This window comes from Rhyacophila brunnea, unplaced genomic scaffold (genome assembly GCF_057557595.1).
Source record: "Rhyacophila brunnea isolate RB1 unplaced genomic scaffold, BYU_Rbru_1.0 scaffold_20, whole genome shotgun sequence".
In the NCBI taxonomy this organism is placed as follows: Eukaryota; Metazoa; Arthropoda; class Insecta; order Trichoptera; family Rhyacophilidae; genus Rhyacophila; species Rhyacophila brunnea.
This window is the reverse complement of record NW_028232860.1, coordinates 32360933-32369766: the sequence shown is the minus strand read 5'-3', so window position 1 is coordinate 32369766 and position 8834 is coordinate 32360933.

Sequence of the window (8834 nt, the reverse complement as noted above, 5' to 3'; positions counted from 1 at the left end):
TTCGGCTCGTCTTGTATGAAAATGTTCCTTGCTGATTGTAATAGTATGTTTTACAATTTTGACTTGTTGGGACAAAATAAGGAAACTTGGTCTTTTGTTGGGAATGCTTTGTGGTTTATTCAATCCAAAGTAACGATGCATCTATGGGACGGAACAGATTGTTAATTAAACATTCAATATTAATTTCTATCCACGCAATTTACTGAGGATAAAAAAACATGTTAATTTATTACATTATGTATGTAAAAAATAATTTTAATTTACCCACCGATATACAATATACCGATCCACAAGTAGATTGTCCTTCTGTCATAACATTACTGTACATATTTTGTTTTTGTATTACGATGTCTATATTAGATATCGTTTATTTAGTTTTTGCCGTCCATTAATGCTTTGACGGTAAGAATATATTAACTACATTTACATTCTACGTATACTTAACGATATGTAAATTACGTTTTCTACCCGTAACCATAATTTTGTAAAAATGCAATCATTAAAATTACAATTTACAAAATGTTCTGTTGACTTTGTAATTTTTTTTTGTTGCGATAAATGAAATGTTTTGTATAAAATTACAATGATCCCATACATATATGTCGCATAGTCATAACTCACATTTTGTCATTTTTAATTTAAATATACCAACTGATTCTAAAGGCATTAATCTATATTAAAAAAAATATTTAGCCATCAAGTCACTTTATTTTAACCGAGTGAAAATCGTTGACAAAATTGACTGTTGGTGTCATAGCTCATATTTTTCAATCAATAATGTGAGTTCTGAACCTAACCAATCAGGGAGCTCTATTTCTTATAGTGTGCTGTGTGTCTGCAGCCTTAGGGGTAGTATATATATTTAAAAAAAAATCGGTGTGTGTACTTATGTACGCGTGTTAGAAGTTATACTTATTTGGTGTAACAAAACTTGTGATAAACTAGATTCTTTGACTAGCCAACTGTCTATCTGACGTTTAATCGTTTGTTTACGTAAGGAATTGCAAATGGCCGACAATAATAAATTCGCTGCCTAGGCAACGGAACAATTCTAAACTATAATATTATATTGTATAATCATCACGATTGCAGTATCATACTGTGGTGTAAAGGTAGCGCGTTCGGCTGATAACCGAACAATCGGTGGTTCGAATCCAATCGAATGCGTTTTTTTCGTGTGAAAAAATAAATTATGTGTTACATGTCACACGCCAAAAATACACTCTGATCTGATTTCCCAAACGCTCCAAAAGAAGTATAACTTCAAAAAATAATGTAAATCGACTCATAAATATTCAAGGGAGTTCAATACTTTTCTTCTAATTACAAAAAACAGTACTCTGGTTGTTTTTCGCGATTATCTCAAAACTCGATTTTTGGAATATGTGAGTTATGACTCTAGGCATCTTATATGTGGTTTTAAAATTATTTTATATTTAGCATTTTAATGTTGGGTAATTTCGGTTGCTCGAAATCGATCTTGATGGAAAAGCGTAATAAAACAAGTTCTATCTAAAGTGAGTTACCCACTTTCAGTTAGTAGTGGTAATTCTATTAAAACTTATATTTACTAATTAAAACTAACTTTAATTTATTTATTATTTCTTTTTATACATGAATTGTGGCTTGTGAATAAATAAAATAATAATTGATCGGACAAGCAAAAGTCAAAACTGAAGATTCCTTATTTTGTTTAAAACATAATATATACCTACATAAATAAAGTGACTTTACAATGTTATTACTGTCCGTATTATGTACGCATTATTGAATATTTTTTTACAGAGCCCAGTGATTCTAGACTAATGTATGTTCGTATATCTCCTATTTATTGATTTTTTTTAAAAATACAATGTATATATTATGTAATATCGTATTATGTTTTAAGATATAAGTTAATAGTTTTTCTTTTTTAAGCATAAGTTTTTATATCTTTCCAAAAGTGTCTTTGAAGGAAAATGTCGCATATAACACAATATTGTAAACTACAGCACTTTCATTTTTTGTCCTACATACATACATACTTATAAAAATATATTTTCACATTTTATACATAAATACAAACTGATCGGAAACAGGATGTGTCGGTTTGATAACCAAATTCAAGTCAGTCTATATCAAGGCCTACTATAAGTCAGGCCGCTACACGAAACTGTAAACTTCGACGGTTGTGCCAGTTTGGTCATACTTCGAATGCAATATAATACACTGTTTGTGTAAAATGACAATTGTTACATATTGAAATAAATGATAATACTTTGAACGAAATATATAATATCGAAAATCTTCATTTATTGCAAACAGGTTACTGCATTGAATTTGAAGATAATAACTGGCGCTACCATTGTGATTTGCAATTCAGTCTTACAGCCTGAATATAGTCGGCATTGGTGTGTATGTAACGAAAATGCCGATTGAGCCACAATGTTTTTCAGTAAAAATTACTTATATTTTTTAGGCTATTTAAAGAAAATGTATGTAAATATTATTAATATGAGTTTTAGACATGACGGTTTGATATCATTATCCAATTTTAGCTGTCTACTGATGCTTTATTCATCTATATTTATGGATAGTGTAATTTATACAAAAAGTGTACGCATATTGCTGTCATTTTAAATGTTAACAGTAAAACATGTTAATTGCGTTATATTATTGCATAAAGTCATCAGTCGCATACTTTAACTATGAATTGATGACACTATCCTTTAAGGGGGTACATGCTCGTCGAAGGTCAAAATTGAGTTTTTATTGTATTTTCAAACCATGATCCTGGACACTCCTTAAACGTTGTAGATAATCTATTTATATAATTTTAAAGCCTTATTATCCTTTATAGCTATTTTAAACATTTTATGACTGCATAAAGTATTTTTGTTACATAAAATAGTATTCTTTTAAACCTCTCGCTCTAATGTTTTGGAATATAGTCATATTTCGGTACATAACTGTGCAGTGGTGTTAAGATTTTTTACATTTATTAATTTTTAGACGCATTTATAAAACTATTAGTATAATTTATTACGAGATAATTTTTGTAAAATATTCACGATAAAAAATTATATTGATAATCTCTGTGATCCCAAATTTGACAAGAATTAGGCATTTTATTATTCAAAAAATCGGCAAGATTAACACATTTGAAGATGATTCTAAAGATACTTATTATAAGCTATGTCTTTGACCATTCAAGTGTGATAAACATCTTATGAATAATGATTGCTTTATAATAATTATTGACCTAAGAATAAGGTAGTGTTTTTTTGAAATACGCCATTTCTTTTGGCATTCCCCCATGGTTAAGCTACAACATACGGCCGTAGCCATAAATTGACAAACTATAATTGAAGTAGGGAGTAAAATTGTGTTAACGCGCGTGTTTGAACATGTACCTAACCGAATTTTTTTTTATTTTTTTTTAAACGGTACATGTTCAAACACGCGCGTCAATATCATTTTACTCCCTACTTTAATTATAGTTTGTCAATTTATGGCTACGGCCGTATGTTGTAGCTTAACTACTGGGGAATGACAAAAGAAATGGCGTATTTCAAAAAAACACTACCTTATTCTTAGGTCAATAATTATTATAAAGCAATCATTATTCATAAGATGTTTATCACACTTGAATGGTCAAAGACATAGCTAATAATAAGTATCTTTAGAATCATCTTCAAATGTGTTAATCTTGCCGATTTTTTGAATAATAAAATGCCTAATTCTTGTCAAATTTGGGATCACAGAGATTATCAATATAATTTTTTATCGTGAATATTTTACAAAAATTATCTCGTAATAAATTATACTTATAGTTTTATAAATGCGTTTAAAAATTAATAAATGTAAAAAACCTTAACACCACTGCACAGTTATGTACCGAAATATGACTATATTCTAAAACATTAGAGCGAGAGGTTTAAAAGAATACTATTTTATGTAACAAAAATACTTTATGCAATCATCAAATGTTTAAAATAACTATAAAGGATAATAAGGCTTCAAAATTATATAAATAGATTATCTACAACGTTTAAGGAGTGTCCAGGATCATGGTTTGAAAATACAATAAAAACTCAATTTTGACCTGCGACGAGCACGTGGGCCGTTAAGTCATTCACTGCGGACCTGCTATTATGATTAACATGCTAATAGTATCTAATGACCAACTAATGGCAATGCAATAGTTGCGTTGGACGCACGGAATGAGTTAATAACTTGTGTTTTCTTCATTTGTATCACTAACAGAACACACGTCAATAACACATACTTACTACAATTAAAACACCGCTGACGCTTGAAGAATTAAATGTTAAATTTCCGGTTAACTGTTAGGCCATCCGGTCACTTGAATACTCAAAAAAGACAAGACTGATATTCCAGTATTTAGCTAATGTATTTCAATGGCGGCTCACTGATGGCAAGACTGGAATCTCTCAGTTTCAAAACGTCCGTGACCGAAACCGAAGAGACGCGACATTCTAGTCTCTCAGTTTCCAGTCACCCATAAAACAATGGTACCAATATCGGTAGATTCGATGAAAAATCATATTTTCATACCAAAATTGGTAGCACTGACCTGAACTAAACAAGCAATAAGATCAAGACGTAAAAACTTGGAATGAAGTAGGAAAGACAATGGGTTTGACAGTTTGAGGTTAGGAGATTATTAGGTTTCAGTAGCGCTGTATGCGACTGTCATCAACTGTCCAGTTTATGAGTTCCATCACCAACCAGTTTGTCAGATTTTAGTTTCTGCGTGAGCGGATGGCCTTATACTATTTTGGATTGAGTATAGATAACATACATTTAAAGGAATAAAATCTTACCTTACATAACAACATAAGTCATCAGTAAATTAGCCGATATTGGATATGTAATCATAGTTAAATAAATAATTTGTGAATATTGTTGATCTCTATTGAACAATTTGTACTATTTCTTATAATTTATTTTTTCTTTAGATATTATTTGCATATTTTTTTCATCAGCATTGCATTTCGATTGTGTAATGTAATTTTTTTTCACACACCAGTGACCCTTCGGAATCCACAAATCAGCAGCGCATCATGAGAATAGTACTAATCTCATGTGTCACTTTCCGACGAAGGGCTCCTCGATAACACACGTTTTTTTTTTTTTTTTGAAAATAATTATTTTCCTTTTTTGTGTAATAATATAATACAGTACTCTCTCAGTAATCCGCCACCCCAAAATCCAAAGTGTCCAATTAGTGAAAGCGCGGATTATAGTGCATACAAAATATGGTAAAAATTAAAACAGGTATTTCGTAAAAATAGTTTTTTTGAGAGATTCGTACTAGCAAATTACGGTTTTATTTCAAGTATTAGGTATGTAAGTAAAAATCAATTATTTACTAAATTATACATATTTATAAACTAAGTTTATCAACTAAATATTAAACAATAAATCACTTGACACAACCAGTTGTTCAGTGAGGCAGATATTCTTGAAAGGCTTAGGATTCCTGGGTTTCCCTATGACCAAAAGCTTCATTTTGTGTGTACCAGTTGCATTGGAGCACGGCATAATTGTGATGCGGTCGGTCCTTGGGCACTTTCCTCCCTGGTACATTACTTTCTTCGCGATGAACATACGTTTTACGAAGGAGAATTTTCCAAAATAAACCAGTCTCATCTGCGTTGTATACTTGTATGCGGAGGACTACTGAATTTGACAATCGAATACCGGCGAATTATAGAGCTTGATTTTGTGCTTTCAACTAGTAAAAATAACGGCGGATTATAGTAGTTGTCGGATAATCGAGCGGCGGATTACTGAGAGTACTGTATGTATATTATATAATATATATTATATTAACACGTCAATCTATTCTTACCGATTATTTCAATACAAATAGTCTATCAATAATTAATTTGTTGTAAAGATCTAAATGATTATCCAATTGCAACTTCTTTATGAACATAATATTATTCTATCGACCGAAGGTACTTGATGGAATTTGAATTTAAATCCATTAGAATTTTATAATATTATTCACCATTTAAAACTAAAATAAAGATGACATGTTTGAAGATTAATGCTGTAATTTTAATAGTGTTACCATAATTATATTATTCACATAGATTTATATTTAAAAAAGCTAAAGCAATAAATTTACAATATTTTTTTTAATAATACAAAACGTCAAATAGTTCTATCTTCATATTTTACCAGAATTTTTTAATAGACCAGAAATGTCTCCAAAAGTCTCAGCTGAGATCTTGTAAATATGTACCACTAAAATTAATTAACCAACATACAGTTTAGTAAAGAAGTATAGTGGAATATTCAAATTCGTTTATTCTAATTGTTACAATAACATAGGATAATTATTAATATTGTACTAATCTTTTATCCTATGTTATTGTTATTAACTACGAATTGTACTATGTAATCATTTGTTTGTTCATAACAGTATGGTCAAGTAATACTTAATAGGATTTAACGATAGCGATAGCAATCTTTGGTAATAATGAAGTATAATATCTGAGTTAATAATATAGTGAACAAATAAGATCATTCAGTGTCTTCATTCCCTTGTTAATAGTTTGTTAATTCAACTGGCATTTACATGGTAGAACTTCATTGAAACGATGGAAGATGGTAAACAATTGTTTCTCTATATTAATAAATAATTTTCGTCTTGTAAAGTAACACGAAATTTTGAATGTTTACAATGTTTTACCAGTATACAGAAATTGATTGAATAAAAGAAATCTTCACAAGTAACCTTATAATATAAAATACGTTTATAATTCGATGTTGTCGATTCTGACAGTTTACAACTTAGAATGTACAATAATGGCAAAAATCCTTATTACATTAAGCAGTGTTTCTATGTGGTTATGATTATTGTCTCTGGTATTTTATTCAACTGGCAACATGGGAGAATATTATTTGATGATTATTATAATGATGATTGAATGTGCGCATTTGTTTTGCGTCTTGATATATTAATTGAATTATAGATTGTCTGTTATATGTAGTTGATTCAAGGTATATAGTGGCTATTAAAAAAATTCATGTCGTTTGTTTTATGAAATTTCTGATTCTTAACTTTGAGGAGCTGAAAATTGGGACATTCCACAGTGGCAGTGTTTTTCGAATACTCGAATCTGCTTTACCATGACACCAAAATTCATTTTGATCTGATGATTACGGGTAGTGCTTGCGATCAGTATGTAAATATATATACTGCTCTAATTTGCTTACGTTGATTGAAATTTCGCGGTGCGTTTACGCTTTAGACATATATCCAAAGCAGTAAACATAATATTATCAAAAATGGCTTATGTTTATATTTGTGACCGTATACGGGCAATGAAGCAAGTCTGTACTGATACCTGCCTACAATAGAGAATGTGATCAAAATTTAGTTGTTAGGTAACCAAGGGATGGTCCATATATGATATCACACCCTAATACAGGGGTAGTCAACCTGGTCCCTACCGCCCACTAGTGGGCGTTCCAGTTTTCATGGTGAGCTGTATTTAAATACCCAGAATATCTCGCGCATCTCCCCCTGCTTTATAAATTTTATAAAGTAAAGTTACTTCCCTACTTTATAAATCACCATTACTGAGGAACCGGTGGGCTGTTAGAAAATTTTACTACTAACAGAGATACAAAAGTGGGCGGTGGGTATAAAAAGGTTGACTACCCCTGCCCTAATATAACGATTTCTGACAAGGGGGTTTGGGGTGGGAATTGTAGAACACAAATATCAATAATTTTCAACAAATTAGTTTTTCAACGAATGGAGGGGTTTAAGAATGTGACATAGTTTATATTCTATGACTAAGTGTGATGTCGTTGGGTGGGGTGGCGGGGGGAGTTAAAATACTGAAAATCGTGTGGTGTCATATGAGGACTGAGCTTGATATTAGAAATTTAATAAACCCGTCATGCATTTTTTTAAATGAGCCGTTGTCAAAATTTTGTTCATCATTTGGCACGTGAAAGTGTTGAATTCTATTGCTTGTATTTGTATTTAAATGGTGTATGAAACCGGGAGACGTATTTTAGTCTCCCTCGAAATTAATTTTAAATACATATAAAATAACTATGCTAATTTTTACTTCAAAGACATCTTTAGTATGTACGAAATATAGAGTAATAAACTGAATACGCTTTTATCATTATATAACGATATTTTGTAAGTCATTATTCTTGTTCTGTGGGTAAATATTATTTTCTATTGCACTATAAATACCACAGATAAATAAATCCTGTGATTTTTGAATCCCTAAATATTATATTAGCTGTGTATAGTGTTTAATCAACTCGAGATTAAAAGAAATATTGAGTAATCCACTTCTAAGGTGTAATATGTTTATAACTCTTTTTTACCTAAATAATGTATAGTGGGAAACAGTACCTCGTTCAATAATAATATGAGAAAAAATAAATGTGTCTATTTCAAAATGATTTTTATCTGTTTATTCTTTTCACTGTCGAATGAGTCGTCTATTTTCAATATACGTCAACTCCATACTCAGATAATTTTGTGAAAATGTCACAAATTCATCTTCCAAATTCGAATGAAATAAATAATGAATTAAGGCCTGATACAATTGGTAAAGTTTTATGCTGCTCATTGAAGTTGACTTCCATCTAACAATCATACAATTTGACTTCATCATTGTTTGATTCGGAATCATTGTTTTTATGAAATAAATAATGATTTAGGGCTGATGCATAGAAAGTTAACGTAGTTTTTTGTCAACAGTTCAATGTCTGTTAGAAGACATCGTATCGGTGGTAAAGTTTTAAGCTGCTCATTCAAGTTGACTTCCATCTAACAATCATACGAT